This window comes from Marmota flaviventris, chromosome 7, assembly GCF_047511675.1.
Source record: "Marmota flaviventris isolate mMarFla1 chromosome 7, mMarFla1.hap1, whole genome shotgun sequence".
Lineage (NCBI taxonomy): Eukaryota > Metazoa > Chordata > Mammalia > Rodentia > Sciuridae > Marmota > Marmota flaviventris.
Genome location: NC_092504.1, coordinates 101,965,873 through 101,991,472, shown reverse-complemented (window position 1 = coordinate 101,991,472; position 25,600 = coordinate 101,965,873). Strand labels below are relative to the sequence as shown.

The 25,600-nt window shown below is 37.3% G+C and overlaps 1 protein-coding gene across 2 annotated transcripts in view; it reads right to left on the bottom strand.

Moving 5' to 3' along the window:
- Hpgds (hematopoietic prostaglandin D synthase) overlaps positions 1-25,600 on the bottom strand; it is an 80,258-nt gene that overhangs the window by 28,258 nt on the left and 26,400 nt on the right. The window contains exon 1 of one of the 2 annotated variants that reach the window (XM_071614539.1): positions 233-312. The exons of the other annotated variant lie outside the window; for it this stretch is intronic. The gene's annotated coding sequence lies outside the window, so the exon portion shown is untranslated. Of the gene's footprint in view, positions 1-232; positions 313-25,600 lie in introns of those variants that run through there. 2 annotated transcript variants of the gene reach the window in all.

Here is a 25,600-nt window from a genome sequence, read left to right as displayed (position 1 = left end):
TGACTCTTTTCCATGTTAAAATTTACTTGAAGGAATCTTTTAAAATCTCCTGGATCTGTATTTTTTTTTTTTTTGAAATTACTGTTTGATTTCCGCATGGTCATCAACATAGGGAGGTTCCAGGTGAGAAAAGATTCTTAAAATGGTGAAAATAAGTCACAAGATTGTCACAGCAGGATATGAGAGTAATAAAAAGAAAACCGTAAAGAGAGAAGAACATTCCCCTTCTTACCTAGGTGGTGCTGAATAATATCACTTAATAGTGCTGTGTCTCTGTGGAGTCTGTAGTGTCGCCGGTGCTTGATGTGTGATTGCAGTGTGGGTTTATATGATGAGTAAGTGATAGTCACAGGCCAATGAGAGAAGAGTGTTCACTTCCACCTCAGTGTCTTCCTTCATGTCTTAGATGAAATATGCATATCCAACAATTCAAGCCTGCAGAGACTTCTGTTTTTTATCGGTGTTTTATAAGATGTCTGTGCGTAAATAATCCAGCATGTTTGCATGCAAGATAAATTCAGAGTCATGGTACTTACTTATGCAGATTGTATTGTCATTTATTCTTAGTCGTTCACCACAAGTTTATGGTGAATGAGAAGACATAAATCCAATCGCATCTTTTTACAGATTACACCATGGCTCTCTTCCTTACTTTTGAAAGGTCTTGGAAATTCCTTTAGTGACCACTTCTCATCAGAGTCCTCTCCCAACAATCTCACCTTTACCTGCTGTATGTTTTTTCGTCACAATGTCTGATAATTCAGGGTATTTCATCTGTCTGTAGTCTCCATCTGTAGAATGAGAGCTGCAGTTGACACTTACTTGTTTTCTTTACTGTTGTCTCCTTGGTCCTAAAAGGAGTGTCAGGATGTCATAGGCAATAAAATACATATTTGATGACTGGATTATCCTAATTTGTATTTTTCCACAAGACATGTTTGCACAAAGACTTTACATTTGCATTGCTGCTGGTATGTTTTGTTTGCACTCATTTCTCAGAGGAGCCATGTTGTTTAAAGTAAACCTGGAGTGGGTGACTCCTGTATTACTTATCCTGGAGTGATAATCCTTGTATAAATTTGTATCTGTGTATAAATTAGTAGCACATGCCTGTATGCTTTAGAAATTTAATTCCAGCTATAATATCAGCTGCATGAAAAGATCCAATAAAAAAGCCTGTGTGTACATTAGTGAGCTTGCAGATTGTTCCTGAAACATTTGAAGTTCAAGGCTGGTTTTCAACTTCTAGAAAAATCACACCCACAGATGGCAATACCAACCTATCAGTCATGGACTATTTACTCTTTCTAAGGTGTTTTAACTTTAAAAAATTTGTTTATATCCATTTATCATAAGCAGAAGAAATGGAAGTAAATATAAATACTACTTCGTAAAAAGTTTAATTAAGACAAAATGTAATCCTTTGCCTACCCACCAAAAAAGTAAAAAAATAAAATAAAAAGATGTGTCAAAATCAAGTGCAAATGGAATAGGAGTGGAAGCTATACAAAATTAACACACCATACTTACTATCTTTCACTGAGTTTTAATTTCTGTTTTTTTAAAAATTCTTTTGTCCTCAGCCCAATAACTTTAATCCTTATTTTGGAGATTAGGAAACTGAGAAAATAGGGAAATTATTTAGAAATTTTTTTTTTTTAGAGAGAGAGAGAGAGAGAGAATTTTTTTAATATTTATTTTTTAGTTCTGGGCGGACACAACATCTTTGTTTGTATGTGGTGCTGAGGATCGAACCCGGGCTGCACGCATGCCAGGCGAGCGCGCTACCGCTTGAGCCACATCCCCAGCCCAATTCAGAAATTTTTGGTGGAACAAGTAGAATGAAAACCTAGGCCTTCTGATGAGACATTCAATATTTTTTTCCTATCTAATGCCGCCTGTCAACAATGAGCAACTGCTCCCGTTTTTTAAAAAATTAAACTAAGATATGCATAAATAGCACTTTCCTAATTTTCTATAACAAGTCCACCCACCCAGTACTCCACACAGCCATTTCTCCTCTATGATCCCACCTCTTCCCTGGCAGCACAATGGGTCCCAGGGCCTGTGCCTTTCTAAACCACAGATTTCCCATCCTCTCATTTCTCTTATCCTAGCCCAGGCAGGTAGAGATGCTCCTAATCCACTGCCAGCTGTGGGAAAGTCAAGTAACTTAATCTCTCTGTGCCTCAGTTCCTTCATCCTTAGATGAGATTTATTCAACAATAAATATTGATTTGTATCTCATCTTTTCCAGGTACTGTCATGGACACTAGTGATACAGCAGTAAACAAAACCAGACACAAAGAAATCTTCATGAACACTCTCACAATATTAGGAAAAACTCCCACATAGGGTTTTTAGAGGGTTACTAAGTGCATAGATATGTGATTTAAGAGGTGCCTAAAGCGTAGTTAGGGAGTGAGATGGTTATTGTTATTAGCCATTCATCTGAAGGGAGGATCTTAACCCTTCCAGAGTCTAGACTCAGAGAGTCTTTTCTTTTCTGTAGTTGGGCATCGGAACTAAAGGCCAGGAAAAGAAGTCATTGTCAAACAACTTTTATTTTTCACCTGTCTTCATTCTCCTCTGAGGAAGTGAGCAGAGAACCAACTATCTGCTTGAACAGGGAGAAGGAAAATGGGGAAGTGCTCTCCCATCCGGTGCAATTCCATCTCAGGTCACATGCCCTTCGTGAGCACCCTGTGCATCCCAATTGGACGCTAACACTTTATTCAGTATGAGAGATAACTGAATAAATTGTCAGTGTGTGTGATAATGTCCACACAATAATCTGAAGGACCACTGTAACTTCATTGAATATATTTTTATTTTCTCTGATAGCTTGTAATTGGAGAACTCATTTTTTAAAGTCTTTATGGGAAGATTAAGAAAAAATCCATTTCAGGAAAGAAAAGGGGAACATCATTTATAAATCTTCCAGACATTAAAAGGAGAAAAATAAAATAAAAATAAAATTATGGTCCACCTGTGCCAATAGAGTCCTTGAAGATACAATTTACTAATCTTACACAGAAGACCCTGAATATGCCTGTTATAAGCTGAATTGTATTCTCCAAATCTTCATGTGTAGGTTCTAATCCAAAAGGTCCCTGAATGGGACAATATTTAGAGATATAAATATAGGCCTATAAAGAGTTCATTAAGGTAAAATGACATCACACAGTTTTTTCTCCTTACTATGGTTTAGATAGCTATGTCCTCCAAAGGCCCTGTGTTAAACGCTTGGTCCCCAAACTGTAGCACTACTGAAAGGTGGTGGAGCCTCTGAAAGGTGGGAGCAAAGCAGGTCATGCTTTCTAAAGGGATAAGCAGGACTTTGTTTGGTCTCTTCTTCCTCTCTTTTTGCTTCCCAGCCACCATAAGGGGAGCAGCTTCTGCCATCATGTACTTCCACTATGATGTTGTACCTGATCACAAGGACAAAGGCCATAGTGTCAAGTGACCATGTAATGAAATCTCCAAAACTGTGAGTCAAAATAAACATTTCCTCCTTTGAAGTTGAATTATTTCAGATGTCCTGTTACAGTAACTGAAAGATAAATAACAGCCCTTATCCAGTATGACTAATGTCTTTAGAAGAAGAGATTAGGATACAGATAACCCTCAGATAGGGGGTAAGCCAGCAGAGGACATAGCAAGAAGGCAGCCATCTGCAAGCCAAAGAGCGAGATCACAGGAGAAATCAGATCTTCCTGACTACTTGATCTTGAGTTTGTAATTGGAGAACTCTTAATTCTGTGTCATTTTTAATTAGCAAATTTCTCACTGCTGTTCAAAACACAAATCAGAGTCAATTTTATTAAATCAGAGTCCAATTTGATTCTTGTTTTCCTTATTTTCCAACCTGGGTAGGATATGGTGATACACGGTAGTGACTGAGAGTTTTAGCTTAGAGACATGAGCGCTTAGGTGGAATCTCATCTCCACCATCTGTGAGCTGTGCAAATTCTGGCAGACCCTGCATTCTCTTGACATTGGTTTCCTCATCTGTACAGTGATGATAAAAATCATTCCTACTCTTCAGAGCTGAAAGGATTAAATGAGTTACTGTGTGTAAATCACTCAGTGCATCACTTAGAGGCAACTGCTTGATAAGTATTAGTGGTTAGTACATTTTTTTTTTTACCTATTTATTTACTTTATGTGGTACTGAGGATTGAACCCAGTACTTCATGTGTGCAAGGCAAACACTCTACCACTGAGCCACAACCCCAGCTCCAGTACATGTTTCTTTTATAATGAAAAAATATATATATTTTTTTCATTATAAAAGAATATATATATTATATATATTTTTCATTATAAAAGAAACATGTACTGGAATATATATATATATATATATTTTTTTTTTTTTTTTAAGCCCACATATTAGTTCCTCTTTATTTATTTTGGTCAAGAGGAAGTGTTCAAACCTGTTTCTCCTTTTCTAGCTGCTGTGTTGTTGGGAAAGGAAGGAAGTCTCCAGGAGAAGCCCACAAAGCTGCCTTTACTCAGCTTATAGAGGGTTTGGGGTTGTTCTGGTATAGTTTATTTAGTTTCCTTTTCATAATCATTTATTCAGGAAACTAAAAATGTATAAAATGAGAGTATTTAGACCTGAGGTTGAGAAGGAAATAAAAGATATATGTGTCTTTCTTGGCTCACAAATTTTTTAGTGTCTATGTTTTCCCAGATTTCAATAATAATACTATTTTTCTCACCTGCCTCTTCAGACACTGTGAGGAATTATATAGTAATTATCTCTAAGATTGTGTAAATATTTTATTCCCTAGCATTTTGGCTAAAAGGATTCTCGAATGTAAGCAAATAATAGTAATGTCAATTGGCTAAAATTCATGAGGTTCTTCCTGCTGGTCAGGTATAGAACAGAGTGCTTGCCTTATATTGTCTTATTTAACACACACAAACTTTACAAATGTCTTTGAATGTAGTCACATAACTAAGGAGAGCGTGTCATGAAAGCATAAATGGATATAAAATTCCTCAAATACTTGAGTCTTATTCATGAGATTTCAAATTTATTCTTCTTTCAAGGATGGGAGAAAATAAATATTAAAATACAGTAACTTATCTCACTTTTCAAGATTTTTCCAGACTCAATTACTATCACCTCTTTATCAATGCATACTGTACTATAGGGGGAAGGACTGTGCATTAAGCCCCACAACCTCTGCCTTCACCCTGTCCTGTGACCCGCAAAGAGTCACATCTCTCTCAGTCCCAGATTAGAAAATAAAAGAGTGAGCTAGTGACAATCGGAGTCACTTCTTGCTCTGTTATTCAAAGACGTTCTCCCATGAAGACATTTCTCTGTCTTACATGACACTTGAATGAAAACTTAAGTGCCAAAGGGTGCAGAGTTCATGGACTGAGAAGGCAGGTACACAAGTTGTCCTTGCCTCCAAATCTAGCAACAAAGATAATATATTCAAAACAGAGGAAGACCACCCACTTTGATAATCCCAGATCATAAGATGGATTTACTATCTACAGAGACTAATGGAATGTAGATAAAAGCTGAAAGAGATTTTTTTTTTTTTTTTTGGATCCAAATGTCCTCCTAAAAGTTACCAAGGTACTCATTAAAATAACTTGTGTGTTTCAAATTTTTTTTTACATATTTTGAAAATAAACTATTCTGAAGAGGTATGTTTTCCTCATGAAAACTATAAGAAGAAACTTTTGGAGATTAAGAATGTGTCAGAAACTTTCTAGGACTCTACAGGGAGGTAGTAATAGCCAACACTGACATTATTGCTTAAGGATTTTTTTAATTTTTAAAATTTTTTTAATTTTTATTTTTTTTAATTTGCCAAGGCCTCAAAACCAAAAAACAACAGACCCAACATAGACCAGCTAGTCTACCTTCAGAGCCTTTGGTATTAATTACTGTTAGATTGCATCAAAAAATATAGATCATTAGAATGAAGAAAATATGCTGGCACTATTACTTATGATTATCCAACTATATTTTTCCTGACTGTACATATCAAGTAAATTTCAAACAAACAAACAAAAACAAACTTCACATTATAAGAACCAGGAGACCTCTCATAGTGCCAGGACCAATATTCAATGCATGTTGACTACATGAATGTTAACCGAATGATAATCTTACATTATGTAAGTTTCAGTTCTAAATTCTTTCTCCTAAATGTTTTTTTTTCCCCCTACCATTTCTTTCTGGAAACTGATTTTGCATGCCTTCATTTCAAACAGAGGATTTCTGGAAAATACTTTGAGATTAGCTTTTGGTGCAAAGAGAGGAAACTACTTAGAACAAAGGAAATAGAGACATCTTGCTTTCTGCTGACACAGTTAACATCTGCTGCCCTGTGGCTAGTCAAAAGAGAATTCTACAGTGAAAGGAGAATTTTCTTTCTTTCTTTTTTTTTTTTTAATTTTTTATTGTTGGTTGTTCAAAACATTACAAATTTCTTGACATATCATATTCCACACTTTGATTCAAGTGGGTTATGAACTCCCACCTTCACCCCATACACAGATTGCAGAATCACATCAGTTACACATCCATTGATTTACATATTGCCATACTAGTGTCTGTTGTGCTCCACTGCCTTTCCCATCCTCCACCATCCCCCCTCCCCACCTCTCCCCTCCCCTCCCCTCCTCTCTCTCTACCAAATGGAAAGGAGAATTTTAAGGGAGTAAATAAAGCCACAGGGCTGGGGATGTGGCTCAAGCAGTAACGCGTTCGCCTGGCATGCGTGGGGCTCTGGGTTCGATCCTCAGCACCACATACAAATAAAGATGTTGTGTTCACCGAAAACTGAAAAATAAATATTAAAAAATTCTCTCTCTCTCTAAAAAAAATAATAATAATAAAAAAATGAAGCCACAATCCTTAGAGCACAAATTAATACAAGACTATGAACGACACACAACTTATATAAGCAAAGGAGAAACAATTCTTATTTATCATAGTAACAGAAAGATACAGAAAACAATGAACAAAGTTATGCTAAAGCATATTTTTCTGACTTTCCAAATATAATTTTACTACTTGAGGACTTTGGTTCTTCAGAGATCTGAGCCAGAGAGAGAAAAAATACCAACTTTTTCTAAAATTCTGGGATCCAGTCCATAAGGGCGCAGGGTCTGTTTTCTGGTATTATGTACATTTGGTTGGTGGAGACAGTTTAAATGTCTCATAGGAAGCTTAAGCCTCAATTACAATTGACCATCAAATTTTGGAGATGAGATCCAGAAATGTCACCAGTCCTGGGTTGTGGAAGAACACAAATAAACAGTCCAAATCTGTCCTCTGTGAATACCAACTGATAGATAATGTGTAAGTGTTATCCCAAAGACTTGTATGCTTCCTAAATACTAGCACAGAGCCTATCACCCAGGTAAGAAATGTCATACACCATAGTGCTAGAAACACTATGCTAGAAAACAGCATCTTTGGTGTAATTAGTTGTTAGGGTGGATTTGACAGTTTGGATGCTCTCATCCCTCTTCCAAATCTATTTGTTTTCCTCTCAAAATTCTATGTCCTTTCATAGAGAGCAATCTGCCCTAATAAAATGGTGCTGTTTAATCAAGGAAAGAAAAGTCTACATATACATATGTACTTTAATGTAAGATTATCTTTCAGTTAGCATTCATGCAGCCAACATGCATTGAGTACTGGTCCTGGCACTATGAGAGGTCTCCTGGTTCTTATAATGTGAAGTTTGTTTTTATTTGTTTATTTGTTTTTAGTACAGGGGATTGAACCCAGAGGCTCTTTGCCACTGAGCTACACTGAGCTCCAGCCTTTTTTTTTTTTTGAGACAAGTTCTTGCTAAGTTGCCCTAGGATCTCTCTAAGTTGCTGAGGCTGGCCTAGAACTTGCCATCTCCTACCTCAGCCTCTCCACTCACTGGGATTATGAGAGTATGCCACTGTGCCTGGCGTAATGTGAGTTTTTTGATGTTTGGAAAGAATATTGAAAATAATGAACTTTCTAATACTATTTCCAGGTTTCTGTCACTGTCTAAGGTGAAACATGTTTTGATACATAGGCGTAGTCATGGATCATTTAATGACAGGGTTACATTCTGAGAAGTGCATCATTAGGCAGATTTGTCATGTGAACATCAATGAATGTGCCTACACAAACCTAGATGGAATAGCTTAGTACATACCTATGTGGTATATAGCCTCTGGCTCCTAGGCTGCAAACCTTTATAGCATGTTACTATACTGAATACCTTATGCACTTATAACAGAATGGTAAATATTTGTATGTCTAAACATACCTAAACATAGAAAAGATACATTGAAAATATGGTACAAAAGATTAAAAATGGTAACCTGTGCCCACACATACCACAAATGGAGCTTGTAGGACTGGAAGTTGCTCTGATGAGTCAGTGAGTGAGTGAGTGGCAGGCCAAGGACACTCCTGTGCAGGACAATAGGCTTTATCAACCCTGTATACTCAGGCTACACCAAATTTATTTGTAAAACTTCTTTCTTCAGTAATCAAATTAACCTTACCCCACTGTGACTTTTCTTTTTCTTTTAACTGTTACTTTTTTACTTTATAAGCTTCTTCTAACTTTTCAACTCTTTTGTAAACTTAGCTTCAAATACAAACACAATTTATAGCTGTACAAAGATATTCTTTCTTTATATCTTTATTCTATAATCCTTTTTCTGTTTTTAATATTTTTACATTGTAAACTTTTTTTTAATTAAAAGATAAGACACAAGCACACATGGTAGCCTAGGCCCACCCAGGGTCAGGAGTTGAGTATCACTGATTTCCACCTCTGCCCTTGTCCTACTGGATGGTCTTTAGGGGCTGTAACACTTATGGCACAGTCATCCTCAAGGACAGTAATGCCCCCTGGAATATCTCCTGAAGGGCCTGCCTGAGGATCTTCTGTCACTTGTTCTTTTCAAAAATATGTCTATGGTGGGTTGTTTCCTTTTTTTTTTTTTTTTTTTTTTTTTTTGCCATAGATTTGCTCATAAATGGATAATGTGCCATGAACATTCCCCTTCACTAATGAAAATCTTTTGATGTTTGGGTCCATGTTTTTAAACATTTTTTAAGGAGCTTATTGAACTTCCACTAAATTCTTCACTGTAGATTTCTTTGGAGTTGATCCTTTTTCTTTTTTCCCCCTTTTGATACTGGGAATAAAAACCAAGGGTTTTCTTCCATTGAATTACATCCCCAATCCTTTTCTTCTATTTTTTTTTTTTGAGACAGAGTTCTGCTAAGTGCCCCAGGCTGGCCTTGAATTTGCAATCCTCCTGTCTCATCCTCTCAAGTAGTTGGGATTACAGGCATGTGCCACTGGGCCCAATTTGTACTTTCCTTTTTCTCTTGCCCCTTTTTCAGCTCTATATTCCATTTCCAGTTCTAACAACTCCTCATTAACCACTTCCTCAGGAACATTCTTCAGCAGCTCCTCAATGTCATTTTTATCCACACCCAGTTTAAGTTGTATAATGGTTAATCTTACTTGTCAACTGGACTGGATGGAGAGAAGCATAGAAAATTGGTAAATCACACTTGTGGGTGTGTCGAGGGTGTTTCCAGAGATGATTGGCATTTGGGTCAGTGGACTGAGAGGAGAAGATCTGCCCTGAATGTGGGCAGCACTAGCCAACAGGCTGAGGTCTGGATGGAGCCAAAAGAGGAAGAAGGGGAAGCTCACACACACGACAAGTGTGAGTCATGTGTGTGTTTTTTTTTTGTTGTTGTTGTTGTTTTGTTTGTTTTTTGCTGCTGCCATTGCCTGTGAACATCAGATTCCAGAATATGAAGCCTTTGAATGAAGTCTTATGTCAGTGATTCTTCAGGGATCTTCTAACCCTTCAGTCTCAGGCTGGGCTATATCATTGGTCTTAATCATTGTGAGGCTCCAGCTTTTTGGACTGAGTAGCTACTGGTTTCACCAGCTCTCCAACCTGCACATGGCCATTGTGGGACAATCTAGCCTCTGTAATCACGTAAGCCAACCTAATAAATGGCTCCTGTAAACACACATACACACACACACACACAAAAAAAAAAAATGGTTCTGTTCCTGTAGAGAATCCTGACTAATACAAGTTGTTTGCCATCCCAACCAAGGCTGGTTGATTTTTGCAACCTCATCATCCTTGGCAAATCCTTTGAAGTCATAGATGAAAATCTTGATTGTCTTCTTTCAGATATCACTCATATCCTCCTTGGTGAAATCATCCTAAGCCCAAGGAAATTTCTTGATACAGTCATAGATGCTGTTATCCTTCCAGAATTTCATTCGTGCCTTTATGTCTTTCTCAGCTGAAACAATAGTTGGGCAAAGGTCCTCCTCAGGATGTAGGCCTTAAACCTACTGTACAACCTTTGACCCACTGGTCAGATGAAAAGGGTATTTGGAGAGAGAAACAGCATTTTGCAATTGGAATGAAGTTCACCATAAAAGGAGGATGTGGGGTTGCCTTCTCAGCAATAAGCAAGATCCTCTCCAACCATACTTCTTCATTTCACTGGCACAGCAGTTGACGAGGCTCCTCAGCTGGGTCATTCATGATTTCTTATTGCCCCTGCAGGACACTGTAGTGTACGCTTACTGATGACTTGAAGGCTCTGGGATTCTCACTATGCCACCTCACAAAGGATTTCAATTTGTAGTCTGCAGCTTTGTTTAAAGCAAGACTGTTCTCCTGTCTTAAAACCTGGGATTGATTTGGCCTCCTTATGGATAAAAATCCTGTCAGAAATCTGTTTCCAGGAAAGGGAGGTTTTGTCCGTACTGAAGATTTGTTCAGGCAAGTAATTTTCCTTCACCATCAGCTGATGCAGAGTTTCCAAAAATTCTTTAGCTGCCTTCACATCAGCACTCACAGACTCACCACTGGCTTTTACATTATGTAATGAATAAGGATTCTTGAGTCATTTAAGCCACCCAGAACTAGCAGTAAATTCAACATCATAGTGCAGACTTTTCTTTCAGCATCACAAATAAACATTTTGCTTTGACTGTGCTTGTCATGGAGCTGAATTTCTGTGTCTGGTCTTCAATCCAGGTCATTGGAACTTTCTCCTTGTCTGATGTAGGACTGTCTCTAATTTTCCCTAGTCTTGTTGCCTTCAATGGGGCAGATCCTTTACAGCTTCAGCCACTTTGTTCTTGTTTTTCAAGATCATAGCTATGGTGAAATGGGATGTCTCTGACCAGCAAACAGTATCATCACTGATTTGCCATCTTTATAGATCTTAATCACTTTTAATCTTGTTTCCAAGTCACTCACTCAATGTGGCCTCTTACTGGCAACATTAGCAATTGATTTTGTTTGCATATATCATTTTTAATGATTTTTTGATATAAGATCACATCAAGCGTGAAAGATAACATTGCATGAGCTGTCTGAGACTGCACCAGCATAACATAGCATAGTGTTTTATAGAGACCATTTTGTTAGTAAGAGTAAACTCTGAAATAATAATAAATAGGTTAGTGAACATGTAAGCCATATAGTCATATATGAGCAAATATTATGTACTACACATAGCCGTGTGTGCTGTCCTATATGACTGGCAGCACAGTGTGCTTGTTTACACCAGTGACAACACAAACACGTAAGTACTATGTTGCACTGTGACTATGGCAATGAAATCACAAGGTGATAGCAGTTTTTCAGTTCGATTATAAAATGACAAAGTGGATGGGAAAGAACTCTATTAAGGAAAAATATTTAATTATTGAATAATTGTCTTATTTGATAAAATTGCAGTAAATCCAAACATTAGGTATATTTATTTCATAAAAAGGGTAGTTATGGGTCTAATAATGCAGTTACTATTAGACGGGTTTTAGAGATGAGAAAATTAAAGCTTTAGAATGATTAAGTAAAATACCCAAGGCTGTGCATCATCTATGAAGTAGTGGCACCAGAGTCACTCTCCAGTGTGTTAATTATAACTGTTTCAAAATGCTTCACCAAGTTTTGGTTAACAGCAATGCTGAACTAAGAGTCTCTTGGATAAAGGAGTTGCCATGAAACATCCCTTACAAGTTTAGAGCTTCTAATTTTTTCACTGTTTAATTAGACTGAAATGTAAAGACTGGGATAAATACTTCCAAGTGTTACTATTTTCCTAAAAGTGTTAAGTACACAAAATCAAACTTAGATATATAAATAAAACTGAGCACTGTGAGTGCTCAACTGTTTCTTATCATTTCCTCTGAGACTGTTTTTATCTGTTGCCTAGAGGTTTCTGGACTCAGAAACCACAGTTTCTTTATCCATTCATCTATTGAAGGGCATCTAGGTTGCTTCCACAGTTTAGCAATTGTGAATTGTGCTGCTATAAACATTGAAGTGGCTGCATTACTATAGTATGCTATTTTTAAGTCTTTAGGGTATAGACTGAGGAGTGGGATAGCTGGGTCAAATGGTGGTTCCATTCCAAGTTTTCTGAGGAATCTCCATATTGCTTTCCAGATTGGTTGCACCAATTTTCAGTCCCACCAGCAATGTATGAGTGTGTCTTTTCTTCCACATCCTCGCCAACACTTATTGTTGCTTGTATTCTTGATAGCTGCCCTTCTTACTGGAGTGAAATGAAATCTTAGAGTAGTTTTGATTTGCATTTCTCTAATTACTAGAGATGTTGAACATTTTTTCATATATTTGATGTATATATGAAAAAATTGTATATCTTCTTAGAAGTGTCTGTTTAGCTCCTTCACCCATTTATTTATTGTGTTATTTGTTTTTTTGGTGTTAAGTTTTTTGAGTTCTTCATATATCCCGGAGATTGGTGTTCTGAGGTGCATGTGGTAAAGGTTTTCTACCCATTCTTTAGGCTCTCTCTTTACATTATTGATTGTTTTCTTTGCTAAGAAGATTTTTAGTTTGAATCCATCCCATTTATTGAGTCTTGATTTTATTTCTTGCGCTTTGAGAGTCTTGTTAAGGAAGTTTGGGGCCTAATCCAACATGATGAAGATTTAGGCCTACTTTTTCTGTTAGGCATAGGATCTCTAGTCAAATTCCTAGGTCCTTGATCCACCTTGATTTGAGTTTTGTGCATGATGAGAGATAGGGGTTTAGTTTCATTTTGCTGTATATGGATTTCCAGTTTTCTCAAAACTATTTGTTAAAGAGGCTATGTATGTTTTTGAAGCCTTTGTCTAGTATGAGACAAATGTATTTATGTGGGGTTGTTTCTGTGTCTTCTATTCTGTACCATTGGTCTATAAGTCTATTTTGGTGCCAATACCATGCCATTTTAGTTCCTACAGCTTTGTAGTATAGTTCAAGTCCTGGTAGAGTGATGCTACCTGCTTCACTCTTCTTGTTAAGAATTGCTTTGGCTATTCTCTTATTTTTCAAACAATTTTCATGATTGCTTTTCCTATTTCTATAAGGAATGCCATTGGGATTTTGATTGGAATTACATTGAATCTGCATAGTGCTTTGGGTAGTATGGCCATTTTGAAAATATTGATTCTGCCTATTCAAGAGCATGGGAGATCTTTCCATCTTCTAAGGTCTTCTTCAATTTCTTACTTTAGTATTCTGTAATTTTCATTGTAGAGGTCTTTCACCTCTCTTGTTAGATTGATTCCCAAGTATTTTATTTTATTTTTAAGGCTATTGTGAATGAGGTAGTTTTCCTAATTTCTCTTTCAGAGGATTCATCACAGATGTATAGAAACGCATGTGACTTATGGGTATTGATTTTATATCCTGCTACTTTGCTGATTTCATTTATTAATTTTAGAGGTTTTCTGGTGGAAATTTTTTGGTCTTCTAAATATAGAATCATGTTGTCAGCAAATAGTGATAGTTTGAGTTCTTATTTTCATATTTGTATACCTTTAATTTCTTAAATTTCATCTGTCTAATTGCTCTGGCTAGAGTTTCAAGGTCTATGTTGAAAAGAAATGGTGATAGAGGGCATTTCTGTCTTGTTCCAGTTTTTAGAAGGAATGCTTTTGATTTTTCTCCATTTAGGATGATTTTGGCCTTGGAAAACCCTTCCTATTCGTCTTTGGTCTGCCTGCCATGCTTTGCATTTTTAAGCAGATTAAATAAGAATGAAAAGTGTGGACAGCTGTCATTTGAATCAAATCATGGCTTTTGACTCTCGTGACTGCATTTGCCCTAGGAGCTGCCTTTGCAAAAGTGTAGGTTGAGGGGCTGGGGTTGTGGCTTAGCAATAGAGTGCTCATCTAGCACAGGTGAGGCACTAGGTTCAATCCTCAGCACCACATAAAAATAGATAAATGAAGGTATTGTGTCCATCTACAACTAAAAATATATATTAAAAAAAAAGTTTAGGTCAAGATGCCCAGTTTCTATGGTGACACCAGCCAGAGTTATTAGTCTAGGCCTTGAGTTTAGTACCAACTCCCAGGAATAGAGAATTCTGAGCAAAACAAGATGACCCCAATGACTTGCCAATCCTTCATCCTTCAGATCACCTGCTTTGCTGAAACTTTCCACTATTGACATTTTGATGATTAAACCTATAAAATAAACTCACTAAGCTAGCTCTGAGTCAGTCAAGCCTCAGCCGGGCTTGGCTACCCACCTGGCCCCTAGCCTTTACTCTGTGTGTTGTTTGTCTTTTCCTCATCTTCCATTGCTCCCACTTGTCCAGCTCTTAAATTAATAGCGAGGGCCTGGAGTAGAGATGAGGCCTTGACAATTTGGCACCTGGATAGGGAACTGAGGAGTTCCAAACAAGGACTGAGCAGGGTCTGGATCCAGGGGAACTTCTTCATTGGTCAGACGGGGGATGCTCCCAGAGACATGTCAGTTCAAAGGCGAGAAGTAAATTTTTAGCCAGGTGTAAAACATGGGAAATGCTGGATCCAAAGAAAGGGATCTCTATTGCTTTCTTAGCTTCTGCTAGATCTCCATCTCTCCTAGACTTGTGTCTAAAATATAAATTGCAGAGAACTGGATTGAGACCAAGAAAAAGAAAAGGAAAAAAAGTCCCTTTTAAATTCAAGCCACTTCTGGCTGGCCATCTTGTCTTTCTCTGACACTCTGCCACTTTGTTTTCTTAACTAATTTCTCCCTAATCTGAGCCAAAAGTAATTTCTGACTTGATAAATGCTGTTAAATACATTTGTCTGATATCTTCATTTTTACAGTTAAAAGTGAATAAATTAGATTTAACATAAAAGGGATCAATTTTCAAAAACATGTTTGTTAATGGAGATACCTGATTAATTTACAAAGTTGAGGTGCTAAACATCAACTTCTAAGAAAATATGTTTAAATATTAAATGTGTTTTCATAAATTGGTAAGTGAAAAACGTTTGAGATTGCTTTATATCTGTGTCTTCACTAAAACGAGGTTACTAGGAGCTAAGATTTTATCAGGGGCAATATATATACAAAGTCTAAGAGGTTTCAATTAAAGTACCATAAAAAAAAACAAAGTATTTCATCTTAATTTGAAATTCAAAAATTTTACAAAGATTGTTTTAAAATGTAAATTTAGAAGGAGGGAAAGACCTATAAGACAGTTTGTGATGGGATTAGATATAAGGCTTGTGATGGGAATTAGATAAGGTTTGTGGAATAAGGTTTGAATAAGTGATAAAAAGGTCTGAGTAACTAAATTAGTTATATAAACCAAAGTTTAATGCTCTATGTGTTAAAGTAATAAGATTTTCTTAAAACATTAATCTGCTCTTACCTATCAAGATAATTTCTTAGCTCTTACATTGCTTGGTAAAAGAAAAAAATCGCTGGTATCTGTCATCATCATATTAATTTATTTTGCATTAATCTCATTCCAGTACTCATGTTTCTCTCATAGAAGCACCCACTTCCCAGGTAACCTTACACAACACAGACATCTGAGAAGGGGCACCAGTCAACAGACGTTAGTGTCCCTGAGAGGGTACTATGAAGCTGGTCCTCTACATGTTGGAAAAACTGAGAACTAGAACCAAGGGCTACAACTGGAAGGAACTCCATTTACAGGGTGAAAAAGGGTTGCTAGCAACACTGGGTAGTACTACAAGCAAACAGGAAAAAGCAATTTCCTTCTTCCTCTTCCAACTTTAAAGAGTCCCTTTAGTGACCTCCATTGGCAAGGTCCAACAGGCAGCTAGCTGGCCAAGGAGAAACAGTTGGCAGAACCCCAGTCTAGCCCCAGCAGAGAACTGAAGGGAAGGTTTGTAGCTGGGAGACATTAGCTTAATAATGGGCACAGGGGCCCTTTGCCTTTTTCTCTGAAGTGTGGTGCATATACCCAATGTGTGCAAAGGCAGTCCACCAGGAAATGGGAAGAGATCTCTATATATTCTTTAACCTAGGAGAATAAGAAAGAAAATAAACTTTATTCATGTTTTTAAATGCAGCTTGATAGTGAAAGCTCTTTGGGAACACTAAGGGGAAGGGAATGGAAATAAATAATACAGCCCAGAGAAAATGAAATCACAAGAGGGAAACTAGTCTCAGTAAAACGTGATATTTACATTTATAGAGGCAATGACACGGAAATAACAGTAACAGAGAATTCTTTGTACAAGAGGACACTGAAAAAAATCAGTCTTTGAATTGTTTTGAATTTTCAAATCATGTGTTTTGCCAACGTTCAATTTGCTATTCCTCTCATCTGGTGTAGTTCCTGGAGTAGTAGTAGCTAGGTAAAAGTTGAAGGATAACAGAGAGAAAGATGATTGGCTCCTGAGGATGGAAGAAAGTCTTTCTGAAGAATGATGCCTTTGAGTTAATATTGCACAAGGACTGAGTCCTAGAGACGACCATCAATAGAGGAGCATGAAAGGCTGGTAGATTCTGTATCATATAAGGTCTTACATGGCTTGCCAGAAAGAAAAGAAGTTCAGACACACACTACATATAAACCTTCCTCCTTGAACTCTGTCAGTTGCTAGTACCATACTCCACCACCTATACTTTGTACATGTATATCAAACTAAGCCTTAATTTTATATTTAAATACAATCATTGGAACAAGCATTAATAGTGTTTTAATGGTCATCAAGAGCAACTAAGAGATCCCTTTGGATTCTACCTTTTAGAGTTTAAATTTAATCTAGTTGGATAAAGCTTTATTGAGCAAAAACTACATATTCCTTTAACTGAAACTTTAGAAGGTACAGTGAAGAAGAGAAGTATTTCAGGCAAATGGAAAGTTCCAGTAAAGACACAGAAGGAAGAGTGAAGAAGACATGTAAAATGTAAACATAAAATGGGCGTCTGGCAGGGAAGCAGGCACGGGGCTGCAGGGCCTTAACCACCAAATTGAGATACCAAGTACTTCATGCCCCTCAGCAGTGAAGAATCACTGAAGGTTGTAAGTATGGAAGCAACAGGAGGATAGTTTTTGTTTGTGTACAATCCTGATCAGTGTGGACTGGAGAAATAAGAGAACTCATTCAGAAAAAAAAATGTGAGATTATATTAAGATATCATAGAAGGCTAGATGGAATCTTAGAGCCTTTCTCATAATATTATGATTTTATATAAATTCACCTGAGCCAATAGTAACGGCATAAGCAAAGTGTTTATTTTTTAAGTTTTAAGCTGGCTAGTAGTTTAGGGAAGAACTTTCCTCAACAGAAACCACAGATCACACAAGCTTAAGAAAAAAGGAATTGTATTGGTCTGGGTAGTTCTGTCTAAGATCCCCTGTGGACACCATCAGCCCCATCCCCCAGCTCTAGGTCAGCACCTAGAGTTGCTTTCTCTAGGTCAGCACCATAGCAGCTCCCAGCCACTCACAAGCCCACAGGGTTTCTCCCACTAAATCCAGCGGAATATGGGGCTTCTCAACAGAAGCCCGGGAAACACCACCAAGACTCACTGGCTGCCTGAAGGACTGACATATCCATTAAGCACAGTATGGTCAAGTGCCGTGGCCCACAGTACTTTCAGACTCCATGAAAACGTTTTAGTGTCTTTTAAAATCAGATGAAGGGCTGGGGATGTGGCTCAAGCAGTAGCACACTCGCCTGGCATGCATGTGGCCTGGGTTCAATCCTCAGCACCACATACAAACAAAGATGTTTTGTCCGCCTAAAACTAAAAAATAAATATTAAAAAAAAATCTCTCTCTCTAAAATCAGATGAAAAAAAATAAATTTTATTTCCAAGAAGATGTATGATAAATAATATATGTCTTTTTATCAATGAAGTTATAAAATGTTATTATTTTACACACACACACACACACACACACACACACACATATATATATATATATATATATATAGAGAGAGAGAGAGAGAGAGAGAGAGAGAGAAAGGAAGAGGTTCACAAAAGCAAAACTATTCAGGGTCTGTGGAAGTCCTAATGTGGTCCAGGTGAATTGAGTTGTGTGCTTATCTATGAATCAATCACTGAGGCTAGAGTGGTGAAATATGATGATTAGGGAAAACCAAAAACAGCTCAATTTACAGCTAAAGATCAGTCATACTCCAACCATTCAGCCAAGAATAAGGGTAGTGGTTTAAAGGTTTTGTTTCCAGAAATAGGAGGATGTAGCTGGACAGCAAATAACAGGTGAAGTGAGGAAATTTACTTTTCTGATGATACAAGAATTTGTATACATCTTTGGTACTGATTCTAAAATCTTTTAAAATTATGTGGGAAACTTCCCATTATACTCATTAATATATTTTATTTCCCTTTATGGTGTAGTTTTCATCTTGAAAGGCTCCCAAAGGCCCATGTGTTGAAGACTTGATCCCCAACCTTGGCATTATAACTGAGGTAATGGAATCTTCAGGAGGTGAGGGCCTAGTGGAAGGAAGTTAGGCCATTGGGGGCATGCCTGTGAAGAGGATATTGGGACCTGGCCAGTATCTTCACTTTCTGTCTTTATTTTCTGGTGGCTATGAAGTGAACAACTTCTTCTGCCATGAGCTCTTGCCATGATGTACTGCTTCACTGTAGACTCAAAAGCAACAAGGCCAATTACCATAGACTGAAACCATGAGCCAAAATAAACCTTTCCTTTATTAGTTGATTACATCATTTGTTGTAGTAATAGAAAGTAAATAGGATTTCTTATAGTAATAGAAAGCTGACTAACACACTTGGCAAATCCAAATTTTTAGTGTCAGTCTTTGAGGGGGAAAAAGATCTGAAGCATAGTTTCAGTGATTATTTGATTCCAAGCCTGTTGGAAAGAAGCATAATTTTTAGTTAATCATAAAACTAATTTTAATTAAAGAAGATGAGGGCCTGGCTATTTTTTTCATCTGTTCAGCACTATCCTTTCTGTCTTAATAGGGCTTTCCATTGAATTCTCTACCTTTCCCAACACAAATGTGTACATGTGATTTGTGCAAAGTGAATCCGAATTGCAACTTTTCCATTAATGATTATTATTCATTTAATGAAAAGAAATTGCTCTACACTATGATGGGATATCTCACCAGAAATCGAAAATAGGATTCAAAGACTGGCTATAGGTATTGGGTGGATGAGTCAAACTCTGACCCAGGATGTTGAATTATTATTTCATAAGCATGAAAGAGCCAGGCATGGTGATGCATGCCTATAATCCTAGCAGTGGCTTGCGAGGCTGAGGTAGGAGGATCACAAATTTAAAGTTAGCCTCAGCAATTTAGCAAGGCCCTAAGCAACTTAGAGAGACCCTGTCTCAAAATAAAATATATAAAGTGCTGGGGATGTGACTCATTGTAAGTGCCCTTGGGTTCAGTGACCAGTACCAATTTTTTTTTTTTTAATTTATAAGCATGAGAGAAAAAGGCATTAGTCTATCAGTGAGAAGCAGAGAAAGGATGGAAAGATAAAGAAGACAGCTTGGTTTTTACTCTCCTTGCTAGGATCCAGGACTATATTTTGGGATTGCAGGGAGCAGAAAAGGTGGCTCTTCTCATTAACAGCTTTGTGAGCACTGCTTTGGATCCCTGGTGCCAAATTATAACATTGAGTTGAAATTCAGATAGCTAAAATACGCACTCTACCATTTGTCACATCAAGATCTTTCACCTACAGTAGCATCAGGGCTAGGACTCTTTATCAAGGGTAGCAATATTCCCACATCATTTCATTTAGGCAGGGATACAGGCAGCAGCAACAAAGACGTCAAGTCAGGAGAACCTTGTTCTTACACACATATGAGCCATACAGGGAATTCTGCAGAAAAACTGAAGGGGATTTGGTGAGAAGGAGCTGATAACTCTTACTCAGAAAGGTAAAGCATTGAGCCTGTTAAGCCTGGGTAATTAATGTCAATATGTTCTCAGGCTAGTGGAAACAAGGGAGGAGACATGACAGGTCGGAATATTCTTTCATGCTAGAACTACTTCTGGAGTGCCTTCTGTATCCCTGGTACTATTCCAGAAATCAGTGGGGAAGGAGATGGAAAAAGTCCCTTTCCTTGGGAATTGCATACCTAAGGAGCCCCTATGAAATAGGATGGCTTGGAACTGAGTTTTCTCCATGTTCCTGAGCTCTGCAGGTGTTACACTCTGTATCATCTAAGGATTCTAAATCTCTGTGGAACCAGTCCTGGAGTAGTCAGTGTTCTCTAGAGGAACAGAATCAACAGGAAATATGATTATAAAAAGAGGATTTATTAGATCGGCTTACATGACCAGCAGCTGGAAGGTCCACAATGGCTGTCGGCAGACTGGAGAGCTGGAGGAAGCAGAGCTGCACAGTCCAAGAGGCTGAAGCCTCAGAACAAGAGGGATCAAAAATGCTAAACCAGACCAAAGGCTTCTGGATATTCCCTGGTGAATTACTGGCAAAGTCCAATTTGGAAGAGTGAAGGACTGAGGGTCTGTTATCCTCAGGCAATTGCTGCAGCAATGAAGAACCTGAGAATCTAGCTTGCATGTGCTGCTGCTTACTTGTTCTTCCAATTTTTATTCCATCCAAGCCACCATCCTATTGGATGGTGCTGCCCATGCTTAGGAATTGTCTCCCCTTCCATTCGCTATCCCACATGCCAATCATTCCTAAACACACCCTCATTGACACACCCAGAAGCTCCTTAATCTTCAGCATCTCTTAATCCAATCAAGTTGAGAATTTAAATTAACCTTAAATGAGGCTGGGGTTGTGGCTCAGTGGTAATGTGCTTGCGTAGCATGTGTGAGGCACTGGGTTCAATTCTCAGCACCACATACAAATAAATAAAATAAAGGTCCATCAACAACCAAAAAACATTAAAAAAAATTTACAAACCCATAAGTGAGATTCAGAATCTAGATAATCTTGCTGGTTTAGTTAGGATATGATGCCTGTCCCAAACTAGACTCAAAGCCTAAAGTATTGCTCCCTGCTCAAGAAGTCATACATTAGCTCTATCAATTCATCTCTGTATTATATTTAGAAGCCACCTGTGGTCTTAAAATGAAAGATATGATTGGTTAGAAAGATGAAGACTGAATTCCTAACATCAAACCATTTTTTTAACTTTTTCTCAATATATTCAGATATACCTTTAAAAAATAGGACCATGATAATAGTATGTGCAATCATTATTAAGTGGAATCCTGATCTTTCATGTGCATAAGTGCTCTTACGATTTTTATTTTCTTATGTTGCTTCACATTAAGTGGAAATATAATCCAAGGCAACCTTCCAAGTTCACCAGGACTGCCTTACAGCTCGTTCTCAATAGAGCTATTTTTTTTAGTGATCCCAAGCAGATATTTAAAAACCATAAATAGCAAAGCACCTATTGGAATGAAATGAACTCATACAGTGAACTCAGATACACATTCTTTTAAGAAAATGTGAAGTAACCAAGAGCTTCTTTATAAAGACATTTTAGGGAATCAGCTAGGGGGAAAAAGTCAAATCTCTATTTATTCTCAAACTTCATTTTTGAGAGATAATGGAAAATGAGGTGAACAATGGTGATGGCTTCACAACAGGGTGCGGTACCTAATGCCACTACATGTTAAAAAATAGCCAACACAGTAAACTTAATATTATGTATATTCTACCACAATAAAAATATTTGAAAAAAACCTTCCCTGAATTAAAATAAAATTTAAAATATTCTCCAAACTGAGATTGAACTTTCAACACATTTGGTTTCTGTCTTGAATGACTATCTCAGTAGTGGTTCTTACATTCCTGCCAAAACTTTCTGAAAATATTTGGCTTGGTTTTGAAGGATGACATTTATGCGATACAGAAAATATAGCTCATATCCTTACTGATTTATTAAAATAAATAAATGAATAAATAAACAAATGGTCCAAATTGAACTCAGTTTTGAATTCAAAGTCATATTGCTAGTTCTAAGAAAATGCCTATTTCCATTCTAGCATATGTGTTCAATACTTACACTTGTGATTTTGCCAATTATTCCCCCCAGAGATGCCATATGAATGGTTTTAATTTAGACATGTTGGACTGCTTTACCTGATGTTAAGAAAGACCTTATGAAACATGTTTGTATATAAAACTGGTTAATGGTACAGTGTCCATCTTCAGGCCAACATACATACATAAACGATGTTCATTTCTGGTCTGTTGGGATCATTGCTTAACAGAGTTGATGGTCCCATGATCCACAAGATTATTTTCAAGGATCTCATCTGAGGTTCTTAAGCCAAGTGACTGTATGTTCTTAAAGTAAAACTGACCTAGGTTTGTATCTATCATAGTCTCAGGATGTTGTTTTTCAAGCTTTATATTTTTAATGGTAAGAGATAAGCTATTCTATAGTGAAACTGAGTATGATTACTATTTTTTTTATTTTCTTGTAATTTTACTTGAACAAATTTATTATGAATAATTTACTATAATTCCAGCTGGTTATAGGTGTTTTTTAATTGATTTAAATGTGTGTTTAATTCTGACCTGCATATAATATAACTACTATCCAACTAAATTCCAAAGGTTTGTTGCAAAGTAATATTTCAGTTTGTGGTAAGTAATGCTTACCTTAAGGGTTTTGTTTGTGTTACTGTTTTTCTTTTCTTTTTTCCCCCCCAAAGAAAAATCTTATCTACTGTCCAGAATCTCTCATGGCATGAATATAACGAGCAGAAGACTGGAATGCCACTATTGATAACTATTCTATTATCATTTGGACTTTTTTTTATGTGATCTCTGATGAAATAGATCAATTCTCCAGTACATCATCTTTCACTTCTTCTTTTGGGCTACAGTGCCCCATTTTATGGTTTAAGTTACTATCCTTTATTTCCACTTATCTATACCCTTAGCTGACAAATGGTACCTGGCATTGTTCTAAGCGTTTCAAATGAATTAATATATTTACTTTTCACAACAACACTATGGGGAATGTATGAGTGTATTGTTATTACTATTACTATCATTACTATTCCTGATTAGAAAGTAAGGAAACTGAGACTCAGAATATTCCCACGTTTGTACAGCTAATAATTGAAAGAGTTTGGGCTTGAACCCAGGCAGTCTACCTTTAAATGTGTTGTTTTTCGTTCGTGCACTATAATTCAGGCTCATCCTGATAAATTTCCTACCTAGATCCGGCTTCCTCTCTTGGCATTTTTCTGTTAGCAGCCTGTGCTCATATATTGTAATGACCTTGCTGGTTTTGGTTTCTTTTGTTTGGGGACCATTATAAGATTTATTTTAACTACTGAAAACTATTTGGTAGGGGGCAAAAAATGTTCCTGCTTCAGTTGCTTTGCTCTGAGTCATTGGGTCTTGGTGTCTTGGTCAATTAAGACTAGCCGGTAATAAAGATTTCTAAAGCAACTTTTTGAAATGGAAATCAATGTTTGTAGAAATGCAACAGAATAATACATATCACAAATATACTTTTAAAATATTGTCTATAAAATTACTAAGATTCCACATAAAGATGACCTAAGCAAACATTGCAATAGATAAAAAGAAAGAAAGCAAAGCAGAGGCCCGGGATCATTCATAATTTTCCTGGGGTGTGATTGAGAGTTGATTGCAACGCTGAGAGTGGAGGCCACCTCCACTGACTCCACATTAATAGTGGAGGCCACCTCCACTGACTCCACAATAATAGTATAATAGTGAGTAAAAGAGGTGAAAAAAATAGTTATAAAACTGGGAATATGGTTATTTTGTATTCCTATAAAAAACACTTGAGTCTGGTACTTTATAAAGAAAAAAAGATATATTTAGCTAACAGTTCTGGAGATTCAAGAGCATGATATTGGGATGTGTTTGGCTCTGGTAAGGGCTGGATGGCACAATTGTGGAACACGTGGGAGGGGAATTCTGGGAAGATACCAGGCTCCCTTTTAGCAACCCATTCTCTGGGAATTAATCCCTTTCGAGGGTGCTACCTTCACAGCCTAATTACCTCCAAGGCCTCACCTCTTAAAGGCTCCACCCCCTCAACACTGCCATTCTAGGGATTATACTGCCTGCACATGAATGTTGGAGGGACACGCTCAAACCAAATCCAAACCATAGTAGTAGAGGGCAGTGCAGAATGAAAATGGAATCCAGATAGGAAGACTAGAAAATGTTGCTCATCCAAGCATGGTGGTGAAGGCCTCTAATCCCAGCAATTTAGGAGGCTGAGACAGAAAGATTGCAAGTTCAAGAACAGCTTCAGAAACTTAGCAAGACCCTGCCTCACAATCATAAATACAACAGACTGGGAGTGTTGCTCAGTGGTAAAGCACCCCTGGGTTCAATCACCAGCAAGAAAGGAAGGAAGGAAGGAAGGAAGGAAGGAAGGAAGGAAGGAAATCTTTCCCAAAGAAGATGATACCAAAGTTTATAGCTCACTAGGTAAAGGAGAGAAGAATGCTTCTTGCAATGAAAATGGCATATTTTAAAGTCTTCAATCCGTGAGAATAGATGACCCGTTGTGACAGACAACCTTATCCAGGATATTTGGGTAAATTGGAGAGTGGCTAAGAATGACATAGATAAGAGGAAACAAAAGAGACCTACTAACAATTAGAATTTCAGCCAAATTTTTAAGGACAATACTGGTGGATTATAACAGTGTTATGATTACACTTGCATTTTAGAAAGAATATTCTAGGAGAATGTATAGGACTTTGGGGTAGGGAGATAGGTCTATAAATTAAAGGCAGAGTACAAAGAAACAAGAGAAAACACAATGGAGGGAAGAGTTAATTCTAGAAAGAGTAAGGAAACAGTGACATGGAAACACACACCATAGGTGTCTGTTGCATGACCCCAATTAAAAAATGTAGAACAAAGAGCCTGGTAAGAGGGCACTGCCAATCATCCAAGTGGGGATGTCTAGATAGCAAATGATTCTGTGTGTCTGGTGCTCAGGAGAACATATGGAAGAGAGATAGAAATGTGGTAATTACCAGAAATGTGGTAATTAACAATATATACCTAGTGATCCCTTGCAATGTTCCTATTGGAATAGGCTCTGGAAAGCCTATTGGAATAAGCTCTGGAATCAACTCAGATTCCATCCTTGTCTGTTCACAGTAAACAGAGAAGGTCAGGGACAATGAAAGGGTACAGGAAGGAGAGAAAATAAAATGTATAATTTTGACCACATGTTACCAAGAGCAGGATGGGGTAGTCACTTGTCTTTGGAAAAGGATATATTATACAGTGCTCTGAAGTTATATTCTCAACCCTTAAAAAAAAAAAAAAACAGTTTGTG